Raw genomic sequence first — 12,852 nt, 5'->3', positions numbered from 1 at the left:
TCTGTGTGGGTTTCTGCTGGGTGCTCTGGTTTCCTCCCACAGTCCAGAGATGTGCAGGTTAGGTGGATTGGCAATGCTGAATTACCCACAGTGCCCACGGATGTGTAGGTTAGGTAGATTAGCCATGGGAAATGCAGGCTGACAGGGATAGAGGAGGGGAATGGGGATGGGTCTAGGTGGGATGCTCTTTGGAGGGTTGCTGTGGGCTTGTTGAACTGAGTGGCCTGTTTCCACACTGGGGATTCTATAAAACTAGCTTCTCCTGAACTCGTGAGAGAGTGAGTTTATCAATTGCTAAATGCAAGAAGTCATAAGGCACCACAAATATGCACAAGTTAGAAACAAGAAATTAGCTCAAAAACCATAAAAGTTAAGAGGGATACGGATATTTCAGCCTTTGGATTGTTTGTGAAGAACAGAAAGTGGGATGTTGTGGCCACTAAGTTGGGCGATGCCCGTAATGTTGATATGAATTCAGCAGTTAATTTTGAGATTCTTGTTGAAATTCTTTCGACCTTGTTTCCCTTTTGACATTGCCCAGGTTTGCAGAGCTCAGAGCAAGAGATTTTCTTTTCTTCTTACCTGCAGCAGAGGGCGATGAAACGGCTGTCCCAGAGCCGTGACCTCCGCAACTCCTGAGACCACACGAGCACAATTTGAATTTGGAATTTGAACACAGGTCCCCAGAATGTTATCTCAGTCTCTGAATTAACAGTCCAGCATTAATACCACGAGGCCATTTCCTCCCCCATCGTGGAACAAGAAAGCCTGCAGCTGACTCCCACTTGGGAAAAACAGTGAACCAGGAGCTTCTTAAATGGGCGATCGCATCTCCTTACATTTTAAGACAGCCATGGATAATCAGGACCTTGTGGGAAGGGACGAAATTGGGGGAGGGAAAATTACATCAGTGTTAGGTCGGAGCTGAGCAGTATTAATTGGGAGGAGCTTTTATTGAACAAGTCACTATTTGATACGTGGGAGTTATTTAAAGACCTACTCTTCAGTTCAGAACTGGCCTATTCCAGGGAAGGAGGAATGACAAGAATGGCAATCTCAGGACGTACGGACATAAGAAATAAAACAGGAGTAGGCCATCTGTCTCTTCCAGCTCGTTCCGCTGATCTTTTTTGGGGACTCAGCTCCACTTACCCTCCCATTCACCATAACCCTCAATTCCTTTCCTGTTCAAAGATCTATCTGTTTTGGCTTTCAAAACATTCAACAAGGGAACCTCAACTGTTTCAGTGGGCAGAGAATTCCACAGATTCACAACCCTTTGGATGAAGAAGCTCATCCTCAACTCAGTTTTAAATCTGTTCACACTTATTTTGAGGCTGTGCCCCCGAGTTGGAATTTCGCCCATCAGTGGAAACAATTTCCGATCCATTTGTTTCATAATTTTAAAAGTTTCTATCAGATCACCCCTCATTCTTCGAAATTCCAGTGACTGCAATCCTCGTCTACTCAATCTCTCCCCATACAGCAACATTTTTAATTCTGGAATCAACCTCGTGAACCTCCTTTGCACCCCCTCCAGTGCCAGTACATCCTTTCTCAAGTGAGGAGACGAAAACTGTACAAACTACTCCACACCAAGCCTCACCAGCACCCTATACAACTGTAGCATACCCTCCCGATTTTTAAACTGCATCACTCTCGCAATGAAGGACACTATTCCATTTGCTGTCTCAATTACCAGCCGCATCTGCAAACTACCTGATTCAGACACAAGGCTGCCCAGCTCCCTCTGCGGAGCAGCATGCTACAATTTTTCACCATTTTAGCAAGACTCCATTTTTCCATAATTGCTACCAAAATGGATACCCTCACATCTACCATCATTGGACTCCATCTGCTAGACCCTTGTCCATTCACTTAAACTTTCTGCATCCTTCCGCAGATTTTCATCGTCCTCTTCAGACTTTACTCTCTCACTCATTTTAGTGTCATCTGTGAACATAGAAAAATACAGTGCAGAACAGGTCCTTCGGCCCTCGATGTTGCGCCAACCTGTGAACTAATCTAAGCCCGTTCCCTCACACTATCCCATCATCATCTATATGCTTATCCAAGGACTGTTCAAATGCCCTGAATGTGGCTGAGTTAACTGCATTGGCAGGCAGGGCATTCCACGCCCTTACCACTCTCTGGGTAAAGAACCTGCCCCTGACATCTGTCTTCAATCCATCACCCCTCAATTTGTAGCTGAGCCCCCTCGTACAAGCCAACATCATCATCCTAGGAAAAAGACTCTCACCGTCCACCCTGACTCATCTTTCTCTGATCGTCTTGTATGTTTCTATTAAAGGCCCTCTTCGCCTTCTTCTCCCCAATGAGGACAGACTCGAGTCGCTCAGCCTTCTCTCATAAGACCTTCACTCCAGACCAGGCAACATCCTGGTAAATCTCCTCTGCTCCTTTTCCAATGCTTCCGAATTCGTCCCGCAATGGAGCGACCAGAACAGGTCGCACGAGCGTTTTGTGCAGTTGCAGCATGACATCACGGCTCTGGAACTCAATCCCTCTACCAATAAAGTCTAACACACCGTATGCCTTCTTCACAGCACTATCAACATGGGTGGCAACTTTCAGAGATCTGTGCACATGGACGCCAAGGTCCCTCTGCACATCCGCACTACCAAGAATCTTTCCATTGGCCCAGTATTGTACCTTCCTATTATTCCTCCCAAAGCGAATCACCTCACATTGAACTCCATTTGCCACTTTTCCGCCCAATTTTGCACTTTATCCAAGTCTCCCTGCAACATGCGACATTCTTCCACATTGTCCACCACTCCACCGACTTTAGTGTCATTTGCAAACTTACTAACCCATCCACCTATGCCTGCGTCCAAGTCATTTATAAAAATGACAAACAGCAGTGGGCCAAAAACAGATCCTTGAGGCACACCACTAGTAACCGGGCTCCAGGCTGAATATTTTCCATCAAACACCACTGGTTGCCTTTTTACCGAAAGCCAGTTTCTAATCCAAACTGCTAAATCTCCCTCAATCACATGGCTCCGTATTTTCTCCAATAGCCTACCATGTGGAACCTTATCAAAGGCTTTACTGAAGTCCACATACACTATGTCAACTGGCCTTCTCTCATCCACATGCTTGGTAACCTCCTCAAAATCTCCATGAGGTTTGTGAGACACGACCTGCCCTTGACAAATCCATGTTGACTATCTCCAATCAAATTGTTGCTTCCGAGATTATTATAAACCCTATCTCTTATAACCCTTTCCAAAACTTGTCCTGCAACAGACGTAAGGCTCACTGGCTGTAATTGCCTGGCTCATCTCTACTACCCTTCTTGAACAAGGGCACAACATTTGCAATCCTCCAGTCCTCTGGTGTTAAACCTGCAGACAATGAGGACTCAAAGATCAAAGCCAAGGGCTCCGCCACCTCCTCCCGAGCTTTCCAGAGAATTCTCGGAAAAATCCTCTCAGGCCCAGGGGATTTATCTAGCTTCACACCTTCGAGAATTGATAACATCTCCTCCTTACGAACCTGAATCCTTTCAAGTCTAATAGCACGTATCTCAGTCGTCTCCTCGACGATATTCTCCTCTTCCTCAGTGAAAACAGATTAGAAATATTCATTTAGCACCTCTCCGATCTCTACCCGGTCCACACACAACTTCCCACTTCTGTCTTTGATTGGCCCTATTCCTACCCCAGTCATCCTTATATTCCTCACATACCTTGAGAAAACTTCACGGATCTCCTTTATTCTACCTGCGAATGACTGCTCAGGACTCCTCCTTGCTCTTCTTAACTCTCTCTTTAAATCCTTCCTTGCTCATCTGTAACTCTCCATCGCATCAACTGATCCATCTCATCTCAACATCACATTAGCCTCGCTCTTCTGCTTAACGCGAGATACAATTTCTTTCGTAAACCACGGTTCCCCTATCTTCTCACTGACCCCTGCCTGACAGGGACGTACCTATCAAGGACACGCAATATCTGTTACTTAAACCAGCTCCCCATTTCGATTGTCCCCATCCCCTGCATTTTGCTACCCCATTCTTTGCCTCCTAAGTCTTGCCCAATTATAATTGCCTTCCCCCATCTGTAAGTCTTGCCCTGTGGCATGTTCCTCTCCCACTCCATCGCTAAACTCAACGTAACCGAATTATGGTCACTCTCTCCAAAGTGCTCATCTACCACTCAATCAAACACCTGGCCTGGTTCACTGTCAAGTACCAGATCCAGTGTAGCCTCCCCTCTTGTCGGCCCTTCGACGTACCGTGTCGGGAAACGCTCCTGCGTGCATTGGACGAAAACTCATCCATCCGACGTACGAGAGTTACAGCATTTCCAGTCTATGCTTAGGAAGTTCAAGTCTCCCATAATGACCACCCTGTTACTTTCACTCCTGCCCAGAATTGTTTTGCCAATCCTCTCCTTCAGATCCCTGGAACTTTGCAGAGGCCGATAAAAAAACTCCGAACAGTGTGGCCTCTCCTCTCCTATTTCTGACATCAGCCCATCCCACCTCAGTGGACCAGTCTTCCTCACAAGTTTTTTCAGCCTCCATTATACTGTCCCCGACAAACAAAGCCACACCTCCCCCTCTTTTCCCACCTTACCTGATCTTACTCAAAGATCTGAACCCTGGAACCTGCAACATCCATTCCTGACCCTGCTCTATCCATGTCTCCGTAATGGCCACAACATCGAAGCCCCAGGTACCTATCCATGCTGCAAGCTCACCTCGCTTATTCCGGATACTCCTGGCAGTGAAGTAGACGCACTTCAATTCAGCTTGCTGTTTGCCAGCACACTCCTGTGACACTGAGATCCTGTCCATGTCCTCTCTATTCTCTTTCTCCTGTGTACTGAAACTACACCACAGTTTCCCATCCCCTTGCTAAGCTAGTTTAAACCCACCCGAACAGCACTAGCAAATTTCCCGCCCAGGATATTAGTGCCCCTCTGGTTCAAGTGGATACCGTCCTGTTTGTAGAGGTCCCACCTTCCCCAGAATGAGCCCCAATTGTCCATGTACCTGAAGCCCTCCCACCTGCAGCATCCCTGCAGCCACGTCTTCAGCTGAAATCTCTCCCTGTTCTTTGCCTCGCTATCACTTGGCACGGGGAACAAACCAGAGATAACCACTCTGTTTGTTTGAGCTCTCAGCTTCCAGCGGAGCTCCCTGAAATCCTGCCTGACGTCCCTATCCCTCTTTCTACCTATGTCGTTGGTACCTGTGTGGACCATGGCTTGGGGCTGGTCACCCTCTCCCTTCAGGACCCCAAAGACACTATCCGAGACAACACGGACCCTAGCACCTGGAGACAACGCACCAATTGTGAGTCTCTTCGGTTCCAAACAAGCCTTCTATCTGTCCCTCTAACTATTCAGTCCCCAATGACTAACACTCTCCTCCTATACCCCCTTCCCTTCGTTGCAAGAGCGACAGACTCTGTGCCAGAGACCTGCACCCCAGTCAGTATTGAGGTAATGCCTCATCCTAAGGAGGTCAGAATTGACGGAGTGGCAGATATTTAGAGGGTCAGTACTGAGGCAGTGCACAACCGTCAGAGGGTCAGTACTTAAGGAGAACCCCATTATCAGAAGGTCAACACGAATGGAGAGTCACATCGTCAATGGTTCAGTCCTGAGGAACACTTCATTATCATAGGGTCAGTCCTGAGGCAGTGCTTCATTGTCAGAGGGTCAGTATTAAGGTTTAGAATTGAGGGAGTGCTATCTGATTATGTCACTCTGACAATGAGGCACTGCCTCAGGAATGAGCCTCTGACAATGAGGCACTTTCTCAGTTCTGAATCTCTGACAAGGAAGCATTCCCTCAGTGCAAACCCTCTGTATGGACCCGATGTCAATGAGGCACTCGCTGAGGACTGACCCTCTGACAAAGTTCCAACAGCTTACTACTGACCTTCTCATCATGTGCCCCCTACCCCATTTCGAAATCTGTTACATTGAGGGCACTGCCTCAGAACTGACACACTGGCTATAAGGCAGTCCGTAAAGACTGACCCGCTGATCATGAGGCTGTCCCTCAGTTAATGACCCTCTAAATATGAGGCACTCCCGTAATTCTGACCATCAGGAGCTACCTCAATGTTGACTCACTGATATAGAGGCACTGCCTCAGAATTGACATGCTGACGATGGGGCACTTGCTCAGGACAGACCCACTGATGGAGCTGCAGGTTTGATAATAGAGCAGTGATGCACCGCGAGCAGGTCAGTATTAAGGGAGTGCCACACAGTCAGTGGACCAATATTAGGGGAGTGCCACACTGTCAGAGGATCACTCTTAATGGAGTGCTGCATTTGTGGTGAGTGAGTACTGAGGCAGTGCAGCAGTTATTTCAGAGAGAGTGCTGTATTGTCAGAGTTTCGCACTGAGGGAGTATCACACAATCAGAGGTCCAATATTAAGGAAACAGTGCACTGTTGGAGGGTTGATATAAAGGGAGGGCTGCACTGTCAGACGGTTAATGATGTGGGAGTGCTGAAATATCACAGAATCAGTCCTGAGAAGTGCTGCACATTCAGAGAGTTAGTGCTGAGGGAGTGGTCTAATGTGAAAAGATTGATATCAAGGGGCACTGCCGAAGGATCAGTAGTGCAATACTGTCAGAAAAACAATATTGAGGGAGTTCTGCTGTGTCAGTGGGTCAATATTGCAGGATTGCTACACGATCCACGTATCAATGTCAGACAGTCAGTCCTGAGGGAGTGCTGCACTGTTGGAGGGCCAATATTGAGTGTGTGCGACACTCAAGAGGATCATTTTGTTGGACTTGTGCACTGTCAGAAGTTCAATTGTAAGCAAGTGCCACACTGGTAGCGGGTTAATATTATGGGAGTGCTGCACTGTCAGACGGTTAAAGATGAGGGAAAGCTCATCATCTGACAGGGCATCACTGCCTTCAGACGAACCCTCAGGCGGTGCAGCACTCCAACAAGTTAGTTTCAGAGGCATGTTGTCCCATCAAATTGACCCTCTGAGACAGGAGCATGCACTAAATATCGACCCTCTCACAATGCTGCACTGCCTTAATATAGGCCCTCTGGCAGGGCGGCTCCCTTTCAGTACACACCTTCCGACAGCACAGCACTCTCCCATCATTGAATATTAAGAGAGTACTGCACTGTCAGAGAGTCAATGTGTCACACTGCACAACTCCATTAAAATTGACCCAAGCAATCCATGAATATTTGCCCACTGACAGTGCAACTCTTCCTCAGTTCTGACTCTCTGACAGTGCAGCACTCCCCGAAATACTCAGAGGGTCAATACTGAGAGAATGCTGCACTATCAGAGTCAGCTCCCTGCAGTCCTATCAGATGTTCAGTATTAAAGGTATGCTGCATTGGGAGTGCGTGAGCGTCAGTGAATTCTGCACTGCAAGAGGGTCAACAATGAGGAAGAACTGCAATGTCAATGTAACAGGGTCAGAGCCGAGTGCCTCACAATCAGAGGGTCAGGATTGAGGTCAGAATTGAGACAGTTACGCAGGATTTGAGTGTCAGTGCTGTGGTCGAGTAGCACTCAGAGGGTCAGTACCGAGGGAAAGCTTCATTGTCAATGGATCACTTCTGAGGCTGTGCTACTTCATCAGAGGGCCGTACGAATGCGGTGCCTCATTGTAACGGGATAAGAATTGAGGGAATCGCACAATCGGAGGATCAGTACTGAGGTCCTGCAGCACTATCAGCAGAGGGTCACTACTGATGCAGTGCCTTATTGTTAGAGGGTCAGTGCTGAGGGAGTGCATCGTTGTCAAAGGATCAAATTGAGATGATGCCTCATTTTAATATGGTCAGTTTGAGGTAGTGCAACACTGTCAGGGGGCCAGGAGTACTGAGGAAGTGCTGAAAATCCCCATGATTAAGGGAAGACCCTCATGTTTAAAATGTCAAAACAGAGAGAGGGCATAATGGCCAGAGGGTCAGTTCTGAGTTTGTACCTTGTTGCCAGGCGGCTAGTTATGAGGGAGTACCGAATCTCTGGGAGTGACTAATCTGTCAGAGAGTCAGGACTTGAGGGACTGCTGACCGTCTCTCAGTGCTGTAATTCCCCAACACTGACCCGCTGGCACACTCTTACTGTTGACCCTCTGAGAGGGCAGTTTCCCTTCGTACTGACTCCCCTCAGTGTAGCACTCCCTCATTGTTAACCCAACTCTGGGTAGCATAGCATTAATATTGACCCTCTGACAGTGCAGTGCTCTGTGATGACTCACTGTTCTGACAGTGCAGTTCTCCCTCAGTAGTGACACTCTGACAGTGCAGCACTTGCTAAAAATTGGCCTTCCGACAGTGTGGAGCTCACTCATTGATGACACTGACAATGCAGCACTCCCTCAGTACTTACTCTGCAACACTTCAGCACGTGTTCATCATTGACCCTCTGACAGTATTGCAGTCACTTAATATTGAGCCTCAGTCCTGGAGCACTGTCTGAAGATTGACCTCCTGACAGTGAAGCTCTCCCTTAATATTGACCCTCTGAGAGGGTGACTTTCTCTCAGTGCTGACCCTTCAGTGGTGTTGCATGACTTACCACTTTCCCATCACCACCTTACGCTACCGCGCCCCCCACTCCCCCCCACCGCATCAACATCATCTTTCTGAAATTGTTGCATTCCCTGAATTTTAACACTCTGATAATGCAGAATTCCTTCATTATTGACCCAATGAGAACATAGCAGACCCTTCTTCTTGACGCTCTGACAGTGCAGTGCTCCCTGAAAACTGGCCCTCCCTCAGAGCAGTACTCCCGTAGTAAAGAGCTCCCCCCCGGCCCGACCCCGATTCAGTGCTGAGCTGCACTCAGTGCTGAACCCCCCCACCCCGAGTGCTGACCTCCCGTAAGCTGAACCACTACAGTGCTGCACTCCCTCATTGTTGATCGGCCACTGAGTGCACATCCCCGCTTACTGCAGCTCTCCCACTGTGCTGACTCCCCCTCAGTGCTAACAACCCACAGTGCAGTCCCCCCTCGGTGCTGACCACTTTCAATTCTAACACCGCACTCCTTGTCAAGGAGACAGAATCAAGGCAGTGCGACAGGATTAGAGTGTCAGTGCTGTGGTACAGTAGTACTCTGAGGGTCAGTACACAGGGAAAGATTCATTGTCAATGGGTCAGTTCTGAGGCTGTGCTACTTTGTCAGAGGGCCATACTAATGCGGTGCCTCATTGTGGGGTTGACACTGAGGGCGGTGTGGGTGAAAAGAATGAGAGAGTGTTGCACTGAGCAGGGACAGCATCGAAAGAGTGCTGCACTGAGCAGGGTCAACACTGAGGGAGTGCTGCACTGAGGTCGGGTTAGCATTGAGAGGTGGTCAGCACTGAGGCAGTGATGGGGTGTTAGCACTGAGGGAGTGCTGCACTGAGGGGTACTCAGCACTGGGATGGTGTCAGCACTGGGGAAGTGCTCCATGAAGGGGGTTTCAGCCATGAGGGGCGAGTTTGCACCGAGGGGGATCCAATATGAAGGAAGTACTGCACTATCTGACGATCAATAATAAGGGTGTGCGCCACTCTCGGAGGGTCATTCTTGAGGAAGCACCGCGTTGTTGGAGAGTCAGTACTGAGGGAGTGTTGCATGGTCAGTGTCATCACTGCGGGAGCTCTACACTGTTGGAAGGTCAATACTAAGAGTGTGCTGCACTGTTAGACAGTCAGTGCAGCACTCCCTTAATATTGGCCTTCCGACAGAGTGGCACTTTCTTGACGAAGACACTCTGCCAATACAGTTTTCCCTCATTGCTGATCCTCTGGCAGTGCAGCATTCTTTCATCATTGGCACCTTGCCAGTGGAGCTGCATGCTTCTTATTGACCCTCCAGAGTGCAGCACTGCCTCTCTACTGACTCTACAACATTAATATTGATCCCCGAACGGGAGGTTCTCTTTCATACCCACCCCAACAAAGAGAAGCCCTCCCTCATCTTTAACCCTCTGACAGTGCAGCACTCCCTTAATATTAACCCGCTGCCAGTGTGGCACTCCGTTACAGTGCAGAACTCCAACAAAGTGATCATCTGAGTGTCGCGCACACACTCAATATTGACCCTCCAACAGCGTAGCCCTCCCTCAGAACTGACCGTCTGACATCGATACACTGATAGTGTCGCAATTCTGTAATATCGACCCCCACTGACGCAGCAGAACTCTCTCAATATTGGCCTTCGGACAGTACTGCGCGACTGATCCTTCGGCGGTGCCCCTTGATATATTATACATTATACATTATAGCACTCCCTCAGTACTAACTCTCTGAACGTGCAGCACTCTCTCAGGTCTGATTCTGCGCTATTTCAGCACTCCCACGTCATTAACCCTCTGACAGTGCAGCACTCCCTTTATATTATATTATATTTATCAACTCTCCAACAGTGCACTATTTCCTTAATATTGGACCTCAGATTGGACAAGCTGACAGCATCTCATGTTCTTTATCGACAGAGAGTCAGTTCTGTGGTAGTACCTCATTGTAATGGGTCAGAGTGGGTCTAATCAGTCCAACCCCAAACCTAACCGCAGCTTCAGGCCTAAGCCTAGCCTCAGGCCTAACACTCACCCTCAGCCCCAAACCTAAATGTGGTCTGAGCTCGAACCCTAACCATAGACTCAGCCCTAAGCCTAACCTCAGCCTTAAACCAAAACCTCTCCCGAGCCCTACCCCGAACTCCAAACTTAACCTCATTAGTAACCCTAACACAAGTCTCATCCCTCACCCTAACTCTACCCTCATCCAAAACCTCGTCCAATCCTCACACCTAACCCCTAGCCTCGGTCCTAACCCAAACCCTCACCCTCGCCACCCTCTCACGCTAACCCTCATTGTTAATTAGTGAGTACTCAGGTATAGCAGCACTGTCAGAGCATCAGAATAGTGGGAATGAACTATTGTCAGACTGTCGATACTGAGGCAGTGTCTCATTACAGAAGGGTCAGAATTGAAGCAGTGCCACACTAACAGAGACTCAGTACTGAGGTACTGCAACAGCGTCATAGAATCTGAACTGTGGGCGTGCATTATTGTCAGAGGGTCATGATCTGAGGCAGTGTCTCCTTGTGAGAGGGTCAGTACTGACAGAGAGCCTTCCTTGCCTGACGGTCAGTACTGAGGCACTGCTTCTTTGTCAGAGGGTCTGGAGGGATAGTGTCTCATTGTTGGTCAGTCCAGTGTGAGGCAGTAGCTCATTGGTGGAGGGTCAGTCCTCAGGGTGGGCGGATGATGTGGAGGTGCTGGTGTTGGACTTGGGCGGACAAGGCTGAGTATTGACACTCTGCTACAAATGCACTCTCTCGTTCTGACCCTCTGATAAAGGCAAACTCCCTAATTGCTGACACTCTGCCAAGTAGGCACTGGCTCAAACAGACCCTCTGACAATAGGCCACTGACCCTCTGATAGAGCTGCAGTATCTCAGTGAGGCAGTGGCACTCCTTGAATTCTGATCCCATTACAATCAGGCACTGCGTCAGTACTGACGCTCTGCCAAAGAGGTACTGCCTGAAAACTGATCCAATGACAATGAGGCACTCCATCAGGACTTAGCTCTGACAGTGCTAGATTACCTCTGTACTGACCTTCTAAAATGGGTGGCACTCCTTCAATTCTGACCCCCTTACAACATAGCCCTGCTGCAGTGCCGACCCTCTGACAACAAGGCATTCTCTGAAGCCTGATCCCCTCAAGATGAGGTCATACTTCAGTGTTAACACTGACAAAGAGTCACTTCCTCTATATTGACCCTCTCATTGTGCGGCACACCCTCAGTTCTGATCTTACGACAATGGGGCACTTTTGACCAGCTGACAATGGTGCTCTCCCTCAGTTCTGACACCTCCACAGTTCTGCACTACCTCTGTACTGACTCTCAGTACTGACCCTATTCTGATCCATTACAATGAGGCGCTGCCTCACTTGTGGCTGGATAACAATGATGCACTCCATCGATTCTGCGCCGCACACAGTGCTGTAATACTTCCGTACTGCCCTGTAATTGTGTGGCACTCCCTTAATTTTGACCCCCTTACACTGAGGCTGTGCCTCAGTATTCACCTCTGAAAATAATGCACTCCTACACATCTGGCCCTCTGATGCTACTGCAATAACTTAGTTTTTATCGGCTCGTCACGTGGTTAGCTTCAATGCTGATGCCATTACACGGTGGCAGTTTCTCAGAACTGACCTTCTAACAATGGCACTCCCTTTGGACTGTCAGATACAGCCACACTACCTCCGTTTTGACCCTCTCATCACGTGGCAGTCCCTCAATTCTCAACTCCTCACAATGAGTCGCTAACTCAGTATTGACCCTCTGACAAAGAGGCACTCCCTTAGGGCTGACCTTGCACCAATCAGATACTGCCTCACACCAAGCGCTCTCGAATAATGAGGCACCGCTTCAGTACAGACCCTCTGACAAAGACACACTGCCTCAGAACTGACTCTCCAGCTATGGCGACCGGCCACAAAACGGACCTGCTGACAATGAGGCACTTCCTGCCATCTCGAATCATGTGGCATATCTCTAATCCTGTGGCTCTCTTTCAGTTCTCTCGCCATTGCATTGAGGCATTCCCTCTTCGTTGATCCTCTGAACTCCCTCCAGACTGACCATCCACCGTTGATGCACTACCTCAGATCTGACCCAACGACAGTCCTACAATCTGTCACCATTCTATGTAGCATTCCAGCAATTCTGACCCCATTTCAATGAGACGCTGTTTCAGATGGTCACTCTGAAAACGAAGCGCATTCTCAGGACTAAATCTCTGAAACTAAAGCACTTCCTCAGTACTAACTCTCTGGCAGGCAAGTATTGGAGGTTAGGTTAGGG

This window comes from Stegostoma tigrinum, unplaced genomic scaffold, assembly GCF_030684315.1.
Source record: "Stegostoma tigrinum isolate sSteTig4 unplaced genomic scaffold, sSteTig4.hap1 scaffold_285, whole genome shotgun sequence".
In the NCBI taxonomy this organism is placed as follows: Eukaryota; Metazoa; Chordata; class Chondrichthyes; order Orectolobiformes; family Stegostomatidae; genus Stegostoma; species Stegostoma tigrinum.
This window is presented reverse-complemented; position numbering follows the sequence as displayed.